We start from the raw sequence: 20,914 nt of genomic DNA, 5'->3' as shown, positions 1-20,914 counted from the left end.
TCAAAGAAATGGCCTGTCTAACCTTCAGGCATCTCATATAGGGCTTGCTATCCAGGTGCAGGGTGCCAAATAATTGGACTCCGAAACCTATATCCTAACCAGGATGGCCCTGCCCTCAAAATGACTTCGCCAAAGAGGTGCAATCGGTTGGCAACTAACTTAAAATTTTCATACTTAAATGGCTCCCTGAGTTGGATATTCGGATTAGAGCTCTGATATCAAAATTTAGTCACATCAATGGCAAGGTCTTTAATAGTGAAAAAGTATTCTATTCCTTACTGATTGATTGCTGTGTGAATGGGTCCTAATGCTTCAATTACACCTGGAGTCTTCATGAGGTTCCTATGTTCTCTCCACAACTGTACTGGATTCCTAGGCTCAGCTCTTACCCACAAATCTAATCCGTTTTCTTGCCTTTGGAAAGAATTATAGGCTTTAAACCATTTAATTTGATTAACCCCAAATGAAATAAATGTCTGTAATTGGATATCCCCAACAAAAGGATCAGGGTTTAGCTCAATCTCCTGGTCTAATACAAGGTTATGTAAATAAAACTCACACAATGGTCTTTGAACTTTTACCCTGTAGTGCTTACAACTGTTTATAAAATCATCGATGGTATTAATTTGTATGAGAGCACCTGCTTTAACAGCCTTTATTTTCAATTGAAAATATCGTTCCATTAAAAACAAGGGATAATTCTTAGCAGGGGCTCTACATGCTAGGACGTCATTGTACAAAGAACATAAGGTATCCATCTGCTTGATAACTATATCTAACCTACGAGTTACCTTCGCGACTTTTTCTTCTTCCCTTCGCCACCCTTCAAAGGCCTGGCTTTCAAATAGATTGACGTTCCTAAGCTGTTGTTGTAGCTCTTCATACCTTTCCCGAGGGACTGTTTGCTCTGTGAGCTTTTCTGCTGCTTGCTGAGCTTGCATCAAACCCTCCCGTAGGGTTTTCATTCTCAGATCTCTTTCCCATGCGGTGGTGGAGACCGGGAGTTTTACCTGAATTTTCCTATTGCGTTGTCTTGCGTTCATGACCCTTATCACTCCCGAGGGTGGTGCCTCTGTCTGGATTTCCTTATCGTAGGTCAATATATCATTCGTTTCTATCTTAACATGGGTATCAGTCAAATGCTGTTCCTTTTTAATTTGAACAACAGTCTGCTTCTCAACAACATTTGGAACAGCAGCCCGCTTTTCGACAGGGTTTTGAACAGCAGGGTGGACTCTAGTCCTCCGATCCTTTGTCTTGAGGGGTTTTGCTGGAGTAATTGCATGTTTCCTTCCCGAAGTCCTTTTTACCCTTTTCCTTGCTTTCAAAATCCTAATCTGCTGTCGAAGTTGAACTATTACATTCAGTAGTCATTGTTGTTCTTTCCGTAATTTCTTAATTTCCTCAATTTCCTTAGAAGGAACAGCAGACTGTTCACTACGGCCTGGACTGTGATCAATTCCCTGATTTTCTCTCTGGGGTGCTTCTTTGTTGCTCTGCTCTGGCTGCTCTGGGGCAAGAACCCTAGCTGGTTCTGTTATTTCTTGGGTGACTTCCTTTTCTGCCCCCCTTCCTCCGGAGTTTCCTCTGGTGTCATCTGGCTAGGAACGGATTGTTCCTGTTCTGCATCTCCTGTCATGTTTTCATCATGAATACGCTGACTCCCCTCTTCTACTTCCTCTGCATGTGATTCTTCAGGTGCATTTCCCTCCTGAGCAGAGTGTTCTTTTGGTTCTTCTTCAGCATGGAGGTCTGATGGGCTGGAAGACTGGCCATATTCGCCCATATTGGCCAAAATTTTGGCCAATTCATCTTCTCTCAATGGATCCTGCACTGGGCTGCCTTCCTGCTGTTCCGTTTCCTCGTCCTGCTCAGATTGCTCGGTTTCTTCCTCATTTTCTCCTTCCTCGTTTTCCTACATTACTTTCTCATTGTCTTCTCCTTTTAATCGTGGGGGTTGCTCATCCCCTGTATCTTCTATCTCTACTAGTTGGCTAGTATTTCCTTGGGGCTTCTCCAGCCTCCCTCGTAGCCATGCTAGTCGGACCGATTTCCTTCATTTTTCTGGACGCTCAGGTGTACTGGTGGCATGTTTACATTTTGGGGATGGTGTGGTCAATCCTCCATCTATCATGGCAATTAGCTCTTCCCAGCTACTCTGGTGCTGGGTAAGGCTATGGATGACTATTGATCGTATCAACCCATGATGACTAACAACTGATTCTACATGCTGTGCCTTTTTCATGCTCCGTGCAACATCATGCAGTAATGAATTCAAGAATGCAGGTAAATTTACAGAGCATTTTTGTTTTAACACAGCTAAAAGTTTAAGGTGCTGTGGTCTTACCACGCCTTTTCTTCCTTCACAGGTGATGTAGCTTTGAATGATCTTTGCCAATTCCGCCCATGGTTCTCCTAATGCTGCTGGCAGAACCCCCTTTCCTCTAATTGTCAGGCTCTGGCCTTCCTCCTGGAAGGTTTCTATAGTCTTCTGCAATCTCTCGTTCTTTAGCGTCCATACAGGTCCAGTGGCTGGCAGTCCCGAGACCTCTACAATTATGTCATTGGTGACTGCTATGTGTCTCCCCCTCACTGTGGAGTGATCTTCTTGCAAGTTCTGCAAGAATTCAATTGCTACAGTCTCGTTGGATTCCTGTAAGCGATTGAAATAAGTTAGCCACCCGACTCTTGACACCAGCGGTTCTCTCCAAATCAATCTCCCTTCCATGTTTATGGTTTTGATGTAAAACCTCAGAATTTTGACAATGGAACGACAACTGTTCACGCTGTTAAAACACAGAGAGGCTGACAGACGCAAGACTCGCTCAAAATCTAATGCTGTAGAATATACAACGGAAATGGCTTAGGAACAGCAAGTCATGCAAAAATAAAAAATAGTATATCGTTGAGCCGTGCTATTCCCAAGTACACAGTTTCCCGAATAGCGGTCTGACACATCATCCAAGGAATGATGAGGTTAACCTCCCCCCCCCGCAATGTGATAGGCCGTCCCGACTGTCAAATAAAGGAGCAGTGTGTCGGTCTGTTCTGAAGCAGAGTCATAAAGGAACAACGTCTGGCAATATGCCATTTTTACAAAAGTAGCAGATTACCGAAATCGAGCTGTCAAGTTGGATCGCTTAATACGTAAGAGACTGCTGTGATATGATGCGAGGCTGGGAGGATAGGACATCTGCCGTACATATCGAGTCTCATGCGATCATTGTCAATTGCTCTGTCATGATTGGTGATAATAGATTTACATGCGTTACATGGTTCAGAAAATAATATGCATTCGTCTTATGTGATTGATTACTAAGGTATAAGAAACAGAAGGGTGCTAATAACTACCTATTGGTGTAAATAATGTGACTTCAATACCATTAACAGTGCTCTGCTGCCGAAAGATGTCCATAACCTTGGCAGAGTTGTTTATTTCACCCATGGAACCATGATCCTTTGTGTATGCTTAGGAAGTGTTGTGTGATGTCAAAATATAGGCCATTATGCTGGCTTGGTAACCAGTTAGCCATAATGCCATTCACGAGGAAGGAGCGAAAGATGGGCAGGCTGGCTTGTGATGAGACCTCCTGTTCCAAGGGTTCTTTATTTGATATACCTTTTGGACCATATCCCTGGTGTGGTGGCCATAGTGGGAATGCCACTTCACTTTCTTCCTCATGATCATGGTAGGCTGGCTCTTGATGAGACCCCTTATCCTGCATTTGACATCTTTATATAAACAAGTCAGTTTTCTCTTTTTTTCTTTTTTCTTTTTTTATAAAGTATTTTCTCATTTATACACAAAGGGTGGTTCAGCACTCCTTAAGAGTAGGAATGGTGGAAGAGGTCTTAACATCTCAATAGGAAGATATAAACCCTTTTCTCCTATTCCTGAATAATAATCAAAGAGGATTTAAAAGGAACCAACATGATAAAGATAACCAATCAGAGCAGAGTTAGTGAAGCAATGACAACAAAAGATAATGGGTAAGTGTGTCCTTCCCTCTGTCCTTTTACCAATTCAGAGCAATTTCTTATAAAAATAACGATTTTATAATTCGTCTGATTTCAGTATGTTGTGATTTTGTATCCATTGCATAAGTGCATAGTTGTATTCCAAAAGACTTGAAAGAACAGGAACAGTAAGCATCCTTAATTTAAAACAGCAAGGGGAGCAAGCATAAGTAAAAGGAATACAAGGATGTTGTTGTTTCTAAGAGAAAGAGCAAAATAATACAAGTGGTGTTCCTTTTGGAAAAAGGAACAGCGAAGATTAAAAATGCTATTCCTTTGGAAAAGGAACATCAGAAAACACAAATGCCGTTCCTTTGTAAAAGGAACAACAAAAATTGGAAACGTTGTTCCTTTGGAAAAGGAACAAAAAACACACAAATGTCGTTCCTTCGGAAAAGGAACAACAAAAATCGAAAATGCTGTTCCTTTGGAAAAGGAACAGCAAAACACAGAAATGTCGTTCCTTTGGAAAAGGAACAACAAAACATAGAAATGTCGTTCCTTTGGAAAAGGAACAACAAAACACACAAATGTCGTTCCTTTGGAAAAGGAACAGCAAAAATCGAAAACGTTGTTCCTTTGGAAAGGAACAACAAAACACACAAATGTCGTTCCTTTGGAAAATGAACAACAAAAATCGAAAACGTTGTTCTTTTGGAAAAGGAATAGCAGAAAACATAAATGTCGTGCCTTTGGAAAAGGAACAACAAAAATCGAAAATGTTGTTCCTTTGGAAAAGGAACAGCGAAAAATCGAAAACGTTGTTCCTTTGGAAAAGGAACAACAAAACACACAAATGTCGTTCCTTTGGAAAAGGAACAACAAAAAGCAAAAGAGTTGTTCCTTTGGAAAAGGAACAACAGAAAGCAAAAAAAAAAAAAAAAAAGAACAAAATTAAAGCAGAATAACGACTGATTCAACAGGTGTTGTTCTTTTTAAGAACAACAGAATGAAAAATGTTGTCCCTTTGAGAAAAGGAACAACAAAAATAATAACATTGCTGCTGCTTCGAAAAGTAATGGCAAAGCGGTTGATTCAAAAATATGTACAAAAACAAAACAAAAGAAATTATGTACAAACTATGAAAAGAGATAAATTACTTAATGAATCACAGGTGAGGAAGAATTCTCTCCCTCCCCCAAAATTTCCATATTAGAGTCTTGGCGTAGTTGTTGGCAGAAGGAATCCAGAGTGACTGGTTTGCGATACAGGTGAACTCGGTGGCCATTTGCCTTGAAGGCATATCCATAACCGTCAATAGTGATTAGAGTAAGAGTACCATTGTCATGTACCTTCTGGATTTCATATGGTCCCAACCAACGAATCTGGAGTTTCCCAGGAAAGTCCTGAAACCTGGAATCGTACAAAAGTGCCCAGTCTCCTTCGTGGAAGACTTTATTTTTAATGAGAGCATCATGCCATTTAGCTCGCTGCTGCTAGATAAGTGCAGTATTTTGGAGTGCAGAGAGCCTAATTTCATCGAGCTCATTGATCTGCTGCAATCGATTAATCTGTGCCTCAGTTAAATCTAAGCCAACTTCCTGTCGTTCGCAGTGTTTGGATTTCGAATTCTATGGGAAAAATGGGTTGCTTGCCAAACACTAATTGATAAGGTGAGTAACCAATGTTGCTTCTCCATGTTGTTCTATAAGCCCACAGTGCCTCTGGTAGTCTGGCAGCTCAATCACGTCTATGTGATGTGATTGTTTTTGTTAGGATTGCTTCTGTTATTTTATTGCTGCTTTCTACCTGACCATTTGCCTGTGGGTGGTATGGAGTAGTGATTTTATGCTGGACATGATAGTTTTTGAGTGTTGCAACTATTTTGTTCCAAGCAAACTGTGGTCCACCGTCTGTAATTATATCTCTTGGAAGGCCATAACGCACAAATATATGGAACAAGAACTATATGACAGAATCTTCTGTAGCTCTCGGCAACGCCTCTGCCTCAACCCATTTGGTGACATATTCTGTTGCCACCAAAATATGTGTTTTCTGGTTTGAGGGTGGGTTAATTGGTCCGACGAAATCAAGGGCCCATCGTTCGAATGGTTCAATGACTAACTGTGGGTTCAAGGGTATCTCATTGGACTGACCAGGGCGTCCTGCTCTCTGGCAATTGTCATAAGCTTGGACGAATTTCTTTGCATCTTTGAAAATTGTAGGCCAATAATACCCTGTTTTCAGCACCTTATGTCAAATTTTGCGATCGGCAAAATGTCCGCCACATGGTCCGTCATGGCAGGCTTTTAAAATGTCGAAGATTTCATCCTCTCGAATGCATCTTCTGATATGCATATCTGCCCCTATGTGGAACAGGTAGCCTCCAACCCACGAGAATCGAGCACTCCTCTGAACAATCTATTTACGCTCATTAGGGGTTAGATGTTTTGGTAGTTTACCTACTGCTAGGTAATTGGCAACATCATCATACCAGGGTGTTTGAACAGCCACAGAAAACAGATGCTCGTCCAGAAATTGATCTTCAACTGCTGCTGCATCGATTGGCTTTGGCATTCTTGAGAGAAAATCGGCTACAGGATTTTCTTTTCCAGGTCGATCCTTGATTGCAATATCAAATTCCTACAATAAAATCAACCATCTAGTTATTCTGCCATTTGTGATAGGCTTGTTTACTAAATATTTGATGGTAGAATGATTTGTATACAAGATAACAGGGTATCCAGTAATGTAATGTCTAAACTTATTGATAACATGTATTACAGCTAGAAATTCTTTCTCAGTAACAATGTAATTTAATTTAGTAGGGGATAAATTTTTGCTAATATAATAAATTGCGTATGGTTTTTTATCCTCTTCCTGCCCAAGGACTGCTCCAATGGCTATATCTGAGGCATCAAATGATATCTGAAATGGAAAATTCCAATTTGGTCCTCGAAGGACTGGGGCTGTGGACACAAGTTTCTTCAGATCCTGGAAAGCACGTTCACATTTTTCTGTCCAAAGAAAATCAATGTTACCAGTTAGCGCATATAGAGGTGCAACGATATGCGAAAAATGTTCTATAAACCTCCTATAATAACTAGAAAATCCAAGAAAACTGCGTACCTCCATTTGAGTGGTAGGAGTGGGAATAAGCAAAATTATTTGGATTTTGGCTGGGTCTACCTGAATGCCAGCTGTTGAAATATAGTGTCCGAGAATAAGTCCTTCAGTCATCATCATATAGCATTTTTCATGGCTTAAACAAAGCCTGGTAGCAATGCAGCGTTGTAGGACTTTTTCCAGTGTATCCAATGCTGGATCGAAATCGTCTCCATACAGTGTAAAGTCATCCATGTATACTTCAAGTCCTTCATTTATTAAGTCTACAAAAATGTTGAGGATAGCCCTTTGGAATGTGGCAAGAGCATTGCGTAAGCCAAAAGGTAGAACTCCGTAGGCAAATGTTCCCCAACGACAAGTAAAAGTGGTTTTGTCTTGGTCTTCAAGGGCAATCTAGATCTGATTGTATCCACTGAAGCCATCCAGGAAAGAAAAGAATTTCTTTCCTGCCAAAGTGTCTAATACTTGGTCGATGAATGGGAGAGGGAAGTGGTCTTTTTGTGTTGCTTTATTTAGTTCTCTGTAGTCCACACAAATTCTCCATTTCCCATTCTTTTTTGGTACCACCACAAGCGGAGAGACCCATTTACTATCGGAGATAGGATAGATGAAGTTGACATCTAAAAGTTTTTGAAGTTCAGCTTTTACCACATCTTTTAGATGAGGATTAAGTCTCCTCTGAGGCTGGCGAACAGGTCTCGCATCTTTTTCTATGTAAATGTGGTGTGTACATAATTGAGGGTCAATTCCTTTCATATCAAGATAGTCCCATGCAAATGCTTCTTTATATTCCCTCAACAGATGGATGCCCTTCGTTTCTTGTTCGAAAGTGAGGTTGGCATTAATGTTTAAGGTTTTTCCTGGTTTGATTTCCACAATTTTACTATTTGCAACAGAGGTAACAAGTATCGTTTGATCATGTGTATCTTTAAGAGGATCTTCTTCTAATTCATTATCGAGTGCTGCCTCTATCATGTGACACTATGTGCGGGATCTGAATTCAGTTTGAATAATAAATTTATTAATGGCGTCGTCCTCTGTCTGATCTTTAAAATCAAGTGCCTCTTGTATTGTTAATGGAGATCTAATGTTGTCAGTAAGGTATGATACAGGGTGCTTATTAGTTTTGATCATTGTGACAATTGGTTGTGTTGGAGGATATAAGGCTAAGTTCTTGATATCCGCTCCCCTCGTTATGGTCATATTGCCTTGTCGACAGCCAATATAGGCATCGACAGTTGCAAGCCAAGGTCTACCTAAAATCAATGGGTGTCCATCAAGTTGGCTTTTGGGATTTATTATCAAAAAATCAGTCGGATATTCCCAGGAGTCAACAGATACCATGACATCATATAGCGTGCCCTTTGGCCTAACCACAGATCGGTCAGCCAGTTCTAACAAGGTAGAGGTGGGTTCTATAGATGTAATGCCTAGCTTTTGGCAAGTATTAGTTGTTAAGATGTTGATTGCAGCTCCTAGATCAACTAAGGCATTAGGGAAGGTTTGACCATAAATTTGTACAGTGACTATTGGATTTCCTGGGTCTTTGTATTTAATGGGCGTTTCTTTTCCTGATAATAAGTCAGATAGAGTGCCAACTGCTTGGACTCTTGGATTATTTGCTACATTCCTCCTTGGTTTCTTTACACACAATTCTTTGATAGTCTTTGCATATATAGGAATGTCTTGAATGGCTTGGAGGAATGGAATTTTTATGTGCAAATTTTGTAATTCTCCCAAAATGTCAAAATCAGGATATTGTGTAGGTCAAGGTATGATTAATCGTTCTAGGAACAGGGGAGAGGATGTGGTTGTTTGGTTATGAGTTTGTTATTTGTTCACATCCTCTTCTTGTGACAGATGTTCTCTGGGTAACTGATTTTCAACATGGGTTGTCTTATCTCCCTCAGTTTCAATAATATGCCCCAATATTAGCTGAAGATCATTACACTCCCTCAGATCAGCTCCTATTTCTAATGTTTCTACTATTTGGAAAGATTGGACCGGTCTGTTATTTGAATTGGGGTTGGGTTGGGCTGGGAGTTGCGGTCTCAGATTAGACTGGGGGTTTTGTTGTAAGGCTGGCAGTGTAGGTTGAGGGAGCGGCATAGTTCCTACTGGCTTATGCATCAGTCTTTGCCAGTTTGTCTGCTAGGCTGAACTTTGTGAAGTAGGCGGAGTCCATTGTGGTGGGTATGCGTTACTTTGCCAATTTGGTGGAGTATAGGGAAAATTCGGCCCACCAAATGGGCTTGCCTGATTCAGCCACGGGGTTGATGAAGGAAACGACTGAGGTGACCAGTTTGGGAATGGGGGTTGGGATTGACTTTGCCACATATTATATTGTTGAGCATTATACTGTGGAGACTGAAAAGAAGAGGTTGGGTCCGAAAACATACCAGATTGTCGCGGCTGCCACTGACGGCACTGGTTGAGAAAATATACCGATTCTGGCTCTTCTTCTGCTTCCTTATATACTGCTTTTAATCCGAGAAGTGAGGGACAACTTTCCGTAAGGTGATCTTTTGTGCAGATGGCGCATGTTCGGACTGCATCTAGTGGACACTCCTTATGGCTATGTTTCTTCCTGCATTGGGGACAGAAGATTCTGTTCTGCCTCCATTTGCTTCTGCTTGGCCTGCATAACATCAAGTTGTGTAGTTAGCGTCCCTAGTATATCAATTTTAAAATTTTCCAATAGATTTTCAATTTCTGCACGCTTTACTCCTTTTGTCGAAATTTTATTATCTCTTACAAATCGATCATGTTCTGTCGGTTTTAATCTTGTGCTGCCTCTCAAGCTCCTGATACATAAGTCAATAATGTCAACAAAATTTTCCTCATAAATATCTCCTTTTCCCATAATATTTAATGTTTCAATCCATTGTTCCTTCATGCCCCTAATTAATGTTGTTTTTAACACATTATCAGGTAAAGGTAGTGATGCATAAGGAGATATTTGAAGATTATACTGAAAACGTTCCACATACTCCTCTAATGTTTCATTTGTTCTAGCTACCATCTGGAATATTTCATCCTTCAGTTCTCTAGACCTGCAATAGTCCTGATATTTCTTTAGAAAAGATTCTTTCATTTGATCCCAGTTATTTATAACCCCGCCACCTAATCCCATAAACCATCTTAAGGCAACCCCTTTTAATGTAGAGGGAAATAATTTTAGTTTCTAGGGGTCGGTGGTGTAATCATATCCCCTACATAGCACATCGAACTCAAATAGAAATGCATCTGGATCTTCTGATGTAAGACCATGGAATGTAGGGATATGTTAAAGAGGGATTGCTTTCATGGGCACATTTACTGCAGTATCCACTATGGGGTATTGCAATGTAGAGGTTTGGGTGTTTGGCTGGTTTTGAGCGATTTGATTGAATATATGCCAATAACCTTTTGGGATATCTAGGAGGGTATTCCTAGGTTGAGAAGGAATGGCTTTAACAGGAATGGTTTTAATAACACTTCCTCTGTCTGGGATAATGAGAGTGCCTAATGTCTGAGGAGATTGAGTTTCTTCAACAATGATTTTTGCAGCACTTCCCTTGTCTGGGCTTTTTAGTGGCTGAGTTGTCCCAAGAGGAGACCTCGGTTCCTCAGTTTCCCCTGTCTCTCCTCATCCTTCACAAAGATTGCTGAAATTCCATTCTTGCAATATTTCTGGAGTAGAATTTTCAATTTCTTGAAATTCTTGCTCTTCAGTTTGACTATGCACCTCAGCAAAGGCTAGAGATGGTGATCTTGTGGCCTGAAGGGAACTAATCGGCTGTCTAGAAATAACTTTTCTGGGTCCTACTGAAGGCTGAGATTCTGCTTTCTTGAAGATTTCGTCTATGAAGGTTGATCGGCCAAGGGTCACCGGCCCCTTAGCTTTTTCTGGCTTGGGTAGAGGTTTGGAATTCTTTTCTGGCTTTTTCTGCTTAGTCATGCACACAAATCAACTGCTAGATTCTACCCAAACAAAACCGCAGCAAATCTGTAGGAAAGTAGGCAGGGAAGCAGGGTTGTTACATGCTCCACACATAGGTTCTTACCTTCCATTTTTAAAATCCAATTCTTCCCTAACAGGTTCTTACACTATTCTAGAAAGAAACAAATGGCTACACTCTTTCCCCTGCAATGACGCCAAAATGTCGAGCTATAAAAAGGGTCTCTTTCACCTCTAATTACCTCACATTAGTTTGTCAATCCAGGAAAGTTTTGTTATTTCAAATAATGTCTCAGTCTGAGGCTATCATTTTCCAGAGTAATGCTAGTATTATAGTGCTTAGAAATACAAGAGTAAACGGATGCTTGTTTACAACAAAATACTTCAAAAGATTAAACTACACATTCAAAAAACTAAGCAATTTATCAGTCAAGGGTTCAGTAGCAGTGACTCATCCCTTTGTAAACTAATGGAACTAAAGTAAATCAGAGAACAGATCGTGGATCTGGGAGCCAGGCAGTAAATGTCAGTGCTCACTACAGCCTTGGATCGTTCTTCACACCAAAATAACAAATGACAAGAAATGGAACGACAGATAAGAAATAGAACAACGGAATAAGAAATAGAACAACAAATCTGAAATGGAACAACAAACAGGAAATTGTAACAACAACTAAGTCTAACAAGTAGTAACACCTTAGTTTACAAGATCAAATGCACGAATTGTGACTTATAGGGATCAAATGGCAATCCTTCACTCTTAAGGACGAATTGAACAACACACCAAAATGGAACAACATTGATTAATGGTGAATTATAGAACAACGCTTCAAAACCATATATGCACATGGCACACCTTAATAGTAACCTGATCTTGGTAAACCAGTTATCAATCTCAGTTATAAAGATTACGACTGTGTTTCATAATGGAACAACAATGTCTATATACTCAACAATCGCAAAGAACATAATCGCTAAGATGAATTCCGTAATATCAATGAATAGGTGCACAACACAGAGGCTCTGTAATTGAACAACAACAATATTCTGTAAAGACCGATAGTAATATATCAACACTTAAAAGAATAGTGATACGTTGCAGAGTTAATGCAATAGTTCTATCTTTAGAAACTTTAACAAATCAAACAGAGCATGTGATGTAAACTAACAAAACATATTAGATTACCAAATAACGCTGATAAGCAAACCATGCATAAACCAAACGTAATAGTACAGGAGCAAGTGTCCTCTAGGGTCGGGCCCTTAGCCTCCAGGGGTACACCGCTTGAAGTTATTCCAGACTCAGAGATGAAATAACAACCGAGTTTGTGTTAATGCATAAAATGGAATTACAGTAGATCAATTCTCAATGAGACTCGATGATCAAAGTTTCAATCTTCAGAGAAATTACATAAAACATAAGGACTCGACAAACCCTTCGAGCTAACAGTGCTGCCCCTTTTATAATGATGAAGGCGGAGAAGTCTAGGTGCAAAAATAGTTAAAGCAGCGATCCCTCAGGATCAAAGGATCCTGAGGGATTCGCCGAACCGTTAGTTCTCAGTTATCTCTTTTCCTTCTTGCGCCGAGCCGACATCTCCACTTCCTTTCCAGGTCTGATTCGATTTGATCTGTTTTGCCTTGTTTGCATACGATTCCCCATCAAAGGGACAACAATTAACCCGGCCTTGTTCTTTCCTTTAGAACATCAGTCTTTCATTTTCTCTTCTTTCTACATAAGAAAATGACAATTGTCAGTGTTTCCGCTTTGCACATTAATCTCACAGGTTTTATTACAATTCCTTATCATTTTCCTAATTCATGATGCAAAAGGTTTGTAAGTTCTAATGAAAGATGCTGAAATAATTACCAAAAACATACCTTCTTTAGTACTCCATAGGTTGCTAAGGTTATAAAGGTCATTACACAAAATGAAGATGTTATAGGTGTTGAAGTACATTGGTATGCCACAAAGACACACCCATTCAATGATGTGTATAAGCTAGAGATGGTAGTTGATAAAAAAATTGGTGAAAAGAAAAAAAGAAAGGGTACAAATATAAATCGTCATTGCACAGGCCTCTTAAAATTGGAGGATGTTGGCATACTTGTTTATGACTTCAATTTAACAGAGAGGAACTCTTCGCTTCAAGATGATAGAGATTCTAAAAAGGTTGTTACCAGAAGGAATAGTGTTGAGATGGGAGTCTGTTGAAACTAGTCATAGATCCAAAAGAATTTTGAAACCTGAAATGGTGGGCATGCATGTGGACTCAAATGGGGCACTAGTTGATGAAAGAGAAGAATATGGAACATCTTCATCTGCATCCAGTCATTCATCTGAAGATGTGAATTCTGATGGTGTGCAAGAAAATATGAGTGATTTTGAATAATTGTCTAAGGCAATTTATATAATTGATGTTTGCATCGTATCTTGAAATAAAATGTTTGATTTCCTTATGGTGTTAAATCAGAATTTATGAGTCATTTTTATGTTGTTGGATTATATGTTTTAATTATGATGAATTTTATTGTTTAGAATATCTACAATGCAACAATAACTTAGAGATATAATGTCTATTTCATTCAATCTACAAATAATGACATTTTGAATAATTTAGTCATGTAATTTGTTCATAATGTCATGGTTTTTTAATTTTATGGTTGAAAATTTTCCAATTTTTTTTGTATCTTTAATATTATGGTTGAAAACAATTAGAATTTTAGCGATCTTTAGAGTCATGTTATTATATGTTTAACATGGATGAAAACTAATAGAATTTTTAATGTGTTTCGGATCCCATTATTTTATCTCTATTGTCATTACTAAAACATGTTGAAATTATACTCAGGAAAGAAAAATGTGATTCTACCAAAAACTTTAGTGCGTTTTTTTCCCTCAAAAACAGTGGTTTTTTTGCACATAAAAATTCGGTTTTACTGACATTTTTTAAAAATGTTGAAAATTGACCCTAAACAAAAACCATCGTTTAAGTATCAACACTTTTCGTTTTCAAGGTGTTTTTTGCACAAAAAAAATCGTTTTCACTGCCATTTTTAAAACATGTTCAAAATTGACCCTAAAAAAAAAAACCATCATTCCAGTATACACACTTTTCATTTTTAGCACTATTTTTGATGTTTTTTCGGGGTTTTCTGGCCAAAGTTCTCATTTTGAGTTTATAGTTCCCGTTTCAAAGTTTACATTGTTTATTATAGGTTTTATGGCGCTAAGTGATCAAGTAGGACCTCTCAAGGGAAGCTTTATGTGATAATATGACACTTCTAAGGGCTCTCTGCTCCCTCTAAGAGACATAGAAACGACTTGCACAAAACCTAGTGTTTTATAGATAATCGTGGGTAGGGGCATTTCCAAAGTCAAGGCAAGGAGAAGAAAGGGATTCTTATGATTTACTTCATCAAGTACTAGCCTCTTACAAACCTTAAAGAAGTCCCCAAGTTAATGAAATACAAGCCAGGTTTTCCCTCTTAGGGCACACCTAGGGCAAGGGATTTTATGGATGAAAACAAATTGGATGCTTACCAAAATTGAAGTCTTGTAGATAATACCCTAGACTTGGTGTCTATGCTCCTAGAATTAACCAAATAACTCACCACCACAATTTTCTATATGATCTAGCCTAGTTGTCCTCCTTTAGGGGACAAAAATTTAGTAAAGGAAATTTATGGAGAGAAAATGAGTTTAATCACCCAAGGCTTGGACTAGTGCCTTTTCCTTTGGGAATATGGAGTCCTATATGCTTTAGATTAGCCAATATTGTATTTAAGGAGGACAATAATTAATGCCCTAGGTACCAACCCTCAACAATTACCCACTCAAGAATTATGGAGTTTTATGGAGAAAAACAATATTTCACCACTAGGAACATTCATCACATGTCATACCTTGAATAATATATGAAAATGTCAACCAAATAGCTTTCAAAATCTATCTTCACAAAATTAGAGCACAATATAGCATTAATCTACTTGTGGCAATTCCATATATTAGACACCATACAATAGACATATTTCAAGAGAAAAATTCGAACAAAAGGAACTTACAAGATGACATGTAATATATCCATCCACAATCAAGAGATAGCTCCAAAATAAGATAAAAAATTAGCTCCAAATATCGAAATGCATCCAAGATACTGCAATAGCCACTCCAAGAACAAGTGCGAATTTGTTAAAGAGGATGAAATTTTGAAGTGATGACAATGAGAGATAAAAAATGATCTCTCTCTCATTTATATAGTGTCTAACTAGGTTAAATTATGCCTACAAGCCCTTCAACATTATAAAATGGGAAAGATACATCCCTTGGTCACAAGCCGACCAAGTAGCCTTACAAAAATATGAATTAGCCATACTAATGCAAGCCGAAACGATGGAGTCATTCTAACATAGGGTCATTGGAAGGAAACATTGAGTCCTCTTTGTGCCAAAATGTGTGAGAAGTCTCCATAAATATCGAACTAGAGGATGGCCCCTCAATCTCCATGTAAGTCATCATGTGGGCACCAGTCTTGTGTTTGGGGCATAAAAATTGGTTTCATGGGTCTCGTGATGTTAGAATAGTTTGTGCTCCAATACTAAGGGCTATGATGATGACGCTTGCCCTCCCATGTCTCAAAGGGTGAGGCAGGCCTCCTTTGGGCCATGGATCATCTGCCACACCATGTGATAAATGCTAAGTTGGTTGGGGCACATTGGTCTAAGTGCATCATCTCGTGAATGACGTGGGGTAATGAGTACATTGTTGAGGGTGCTGGAGGTGACCATGGCGTGAAATAATGCTCTGCACATGATGGGGGTCTCAAGTCTCTAAATGATTCCCCCAAGGATGTCAATATGATCCTCTCGTGAACTTGGGCCCCAATTAAGTTACCCAACCCATGATGAAACCACCTTCCAATCACATATAATGTCCAGTGTTGCATCCTCACCATCAAGTACAATAATTCATTAGTGCATCTAAGTGAACCAAGCTTGTTAATCAAGGGAACATTCAGACTTCATATGGGGCTTCCCTTCCAAATATGGGGCTTCGGTCTCAAATTAGTGTTATCTCCCTAGGTAGGAATTGTTAATAAACAACCCTATTAGGTGTTCTCAATGGCTAAGTGGAAAGACAATTCCTTCGTACTTCCTTCAATTGAGAGGTGGCATACGAATGATGATGAAATGGATGGGGTCACAAGGGTCTCAAGGCTAAATGCCATGGGTACAAGAATAGCAATAATGAGGGATGTACACATGTTCAGTATATAGATGTAGGAAGGAGAAATCGTGGATACATGAGTTACCACAAAATTTGTTTTTCCACCCCTCTTTATTTGCCTTTTGTAGCCTTTCATTCTTTTTTCTTTGTATTACTACTCTCGGATTTGGGAAATTGGAGCATGTTGTGAATGATATAAAGCAGTTATTATTCCCTTAAGGTGGTACAGTTCATCGCCTACCAAGTTTTTAGAGATGCATGGGTTCCTTAATGATGTGGGGGCACTCATGGGGCCCTAGGAACCAAGGTGATGGCCACAGTAATGGGTAGAGTCCATGTTTGGCTTTTTCCAACATGCTAATTAATGTCTTGGCCAACTTTTGCATATTATAATATCCTTTTTCTTTTTTTCTTCTAGCCATGATATGATTCTAACCTTTTGTTTTAGTTGCATCAGCCTCTGAGGTAACATTTCTCAGCGCGACCCAGACATGTGGAAAAGAGGAGGGGAAGTGTCAATGCCTTGTTGACCTAGAGAAGGAAAATGATGAAATAGGGCTTATAATGTGTGAAGGGGAGTGAAAAATGTGGAACAAGAAAACATGACCACAACACCAAAATCAAGGTTTCCCAAGTAGTGACCTCATTGAAACCATAGGTCAATATGGGAGATCCCCCTCCTCGTCCCATTTAATGTGATGGAACAAATCCATGGTCAAAACCATCCCTTCTTCCAAGTCACTAAATAATCCATTCCCAAAGTGCCTAAGAAAAATAAGCATAAGTACCTGATCGCATAATGAAAAACATACCCTTTGGGTTGGATTACCCACCTTCTAACATATGCTCTCAACAGATGGGTGAGGGGACATATGACCGATGCAGAAAGTAGAGATCAAATGGAACAATATATCAGTTACATCAATGGCTTTTAGGGGTTGCTAGGGGTTAGTTGAAGAGATATTTAGGAGTAAAATTCTCCTATGGGGTCACCCACTTTTTGGTGGGTAACATATGGCTCCAACTCGGACATGAGCTCATTGCAGCATGCATGATCTATGTACTTGAACGGGGAGGTCATGAGAACACTAACAATCCTTTGGGACCAAAAAACTATATCCTACACATCACAAACAATGTTGGAAGCATGTGTCCTAGTCGTACTTTTATCGCCCATGTTTTCATCAAATAATGAAACCATACAAGAAAGAAAATCTATTCTATAAATCTATTCTAAATGCACCTACTCTAGCATGATAACATGATATGATGATAATGGCTATGAAAAATCAATACATAATGCATCTTATTCTAACATGCATAATATATAATGTCAAGTATCCAGGAAAGGGGTGGTGTGATTGGCCTTGATGGGATTAGGCCAAAGCTCACCATCAAGCCTAGCTATGTAATAGTACCCTTCACCAACCATTGACAGGAACAAGGTTTTTATCAATCAACACTGCTTCCCCAATCTTAAATTCCTTCTTTGATTTTAGCACTCACTTATTTTTAAGCTTATTTCCTTTAGGGTTAGGCCTTTTAAGGAGAGATAATTCTTGGGGAGGAGGGAGGGAAAGGGAATTTGAATTCTTATATTTAGGGGGCTTATCAAGATATAGGAAAGGGTCAATATCCTCAACATTAATTGGAAATGGCAGTTCCCTATAAAGAATGAACAAGGTCCCATCAAGTCGATGAATGGTGGCATAGGATAAATATATCTAAAGTTATCCACTTACGAAAGAAACTCATTTTCTAGACAACAACATTCCCCATACGTCAGATATGTCTATAACAACAATGTCCATTAGCACAAAGATATCTTTGAAGACCAAGGTTACTTTGAAGTCTTTAGTAGGGCCATGAATGGGAATGGACCTGGAATCGAAACCACACACATTCTTATAGGGTCGAGTAATCTCCAATCCAGGTTTAGCCATGAATTTTAGTGGCGTAATATTAGCAGAATCCCTTGAATCTAACATGTAATTTTGAAGAAGAAGATTATTTGTATCTAGAGTCACCAATAATGGGTTATGGCTAGGATTATTCCTACTGAAATGAATATATTGCAACATAATAGGTGGGTCTTCATCATCAAGTCCTAAGTCTTTCTTCACGTATCATTCTTGGGATGGGATTTTTACAATCTCCTTGATAGGAACTTGCATGCTCATTTTACCTATGGCAATGTCAACATCAATGTTTAGTTCAACTTCTCTGTTCTTGTTCTTGTGCTTGGGATCCCCCTTAGTAGGATCCTTTTTTTATATGATCCCTTTTTGGAGGATCCTTCTTTGGGGGTTCCTTTTGAGGGGGATCCCTTTCCTTTTATGGGTTAGAACTCAATAAATTTTCTTTGTCATTCTTCATAGAATATTTCAATCCTTTGAATCTCCCACTACTCTCAGCGTTCAACATAGGTTCACTTTGTTCCTCTTTAAGTTTCACTTCACTCATTCATGGATGAGTATATGTACCACCCACTATGATGTTAAAATCGTGAGATTCATTAACCACATTCATTTGTTCACCACCCGCCTCATCTTCACTTTCTTCACTATAACTATCATCTTGATATTATTTGGAAGATGAGTCTTCTTATTCCACCGCATTTGTTGCAGCCAAGGTATAAGGGACACTTTGTTGAGTTTGCTTATCTCTCTCATTGTTCCTTTTAACAAAGACCTTGTTTTTATTTTTGGAGGGAAGAGTGGCAATGTGCCCCCTTTCAAGAGAAGTGAACTTGTTCATATACATTCTATCCCTAGTGGTCCAATCATCAGACAACTTATCAACCTGTTTTGCACAAAGTGACAACTAGTTCTTCAACTTGATTTTTAGATTTGACCTCCTTAGCTTCAACTTTATCCCTAGGTAAATTGAACATCTTCATGTGGGCAACGTTAATTTTTTGTTCAATTTCAATGGCCATTTTCTTTGCTTCAACAATAGTTTTAGGTTTCTTATCTCTAAGTTTGTAGGTTAGATGGCCTTGGAATCCCCTAATGAATTTATCTAGGATTTTAGCATTAGTAGGCTTAAGATGATCAAGAATCTCCCTAATAACCTTGTCGAATCATTGGATGGAACTCCTAATATATTCTCTCTCCCTTTTGTATATTGTAAAAATTTTCAAGGGTTGTGCCTCCATTAGCATCAATGGCCCATCATTTCCTAAAGAGGTCTTCAAATTGATCAAAATTTGGGACACTACATCGAGGAAAACTAACATACCAATCTATAACATCTCCCTTTAATGTTAAGGCAAATAACATCATCACTACATCTTCATGCTCAATTATTCGAGGACAGATGGCCCAAAGGAAATTAATTACATGTCTATCAATGGTTACATCACCCTTTTCTTCAAAATTGGGAAGCCATTGATCATGTCCTTCAAGTAATGTGTGGGGTGCATTAGGAAAGGCATCAAAATTCAATGGTTTGAAATATGCCACATTCCATCTCTTAAGATGGGGGTTTTGATTCTAATTTTGGGTTTTGTTTTAGTTTTTCTTAGTGTTGGTATTCATGATGTCATGGAAAAGCTTCCTTGCAAGAGGAGTTGGATTCTTTGGACGAGACTTGTCAAGTTCAACATCCTTTCTATCAACAACTCTAGTTAGGCAGATATGATTTCTTCGTGATCTTCATAACAAAGCAATTTAGGAGTTGCTAGAAGAGGATATATATTGTCATTATAACTAGGGAAGTAGATTTGCTTCCTCCCTGGAAAGGATGCCAAAAATGTTGCCACAAAATCTAGCAGCCCTTGAAGAGGTAAATCCTATAATACAAAGAGCTAGATTAAGTGATAACAATGGGACAATGGCCCATTGTCACCACAGCCAATGCCCCTTTCTCCTTACAGACTTCCACCAATGGGAGGAATCCCGGTAAGATAAATAATCACCTTTAATGGATATTCTAGGTTTTATGCTACTAGGTGATAAGGTAGGACTTCTCAAAGGAAGATTTATGTGATAATATGACACTTCTAAAGGCTCTTTGCTCCCTCTAAGGGACCTAGAAAAGACTTGCACAAAACCTAGGGTTTTATAGATAATTGTGGGTAGGGGCACTTCCAAAGTAAAGGAAAGGAGAAGAAAGGGCTTATTATGATTTTTCTCACCAAGTACTTGGCTCATACAACCCTTAAAGAAGTCCCCAAGTTAAGGAAATACAAGTTAGGGTTTCCCTCTTAGAGCACACTTAGGGCAAGATATTTTATGGATGAAAACCTATTGGATGTTACCAAACTTTGAGGTTGTATAGATACAACCCTATTTTTGGTGTTTATGCTCCTGGAATCCACCAAATCACTAAATAATGCAATTTGATTTATGCCCTAGCCTAGTCGTTTGCTTTAGGGGACGGAAATTGAGGAAAGGAATTTTATGGAGAGAAAATGAGTTTGGTCACCAAAGGCTTGGACTGGTGCCCTGTCCTTTAGGCATATGGAGTCCTAGATGCTTTAGATTAGCCAAGATTCTCTTTAAGGAGGTCAATAATTGAAGCCCTGGGTACTAACCCTCAACAATTACCCACTAAATAATTAGGGTGTTTTATGGAGAAAAACAATATTTCAACACTAGGAACATTCATCATATTCCATACCATGAATAATATATGCAATTGTTAACCAAATAACTTTCAAA

The sequence above is a fragment of the Pinus tabuliformis genome, chromosome 1_2 (assembly GCF_031772625.1).
Source record: "Pinus tabuliformis cultivar Carrire ecotype Pingquan chromosome 1_2, CPIR1, whole genome shotgun sequence".
Classification (NCBI taxonomy): domain Eukaryota; kingdom Viridiplantae; phylum Streptophyta; class Pinopsida; order Pinales; family Pinaceae; genus Pinus; species Pinus tabuliformis.
The sequence above is the reverse complement of the archived record's forward strand: the minus strand, read 5'-3'. Positions refer to the sequence as shown.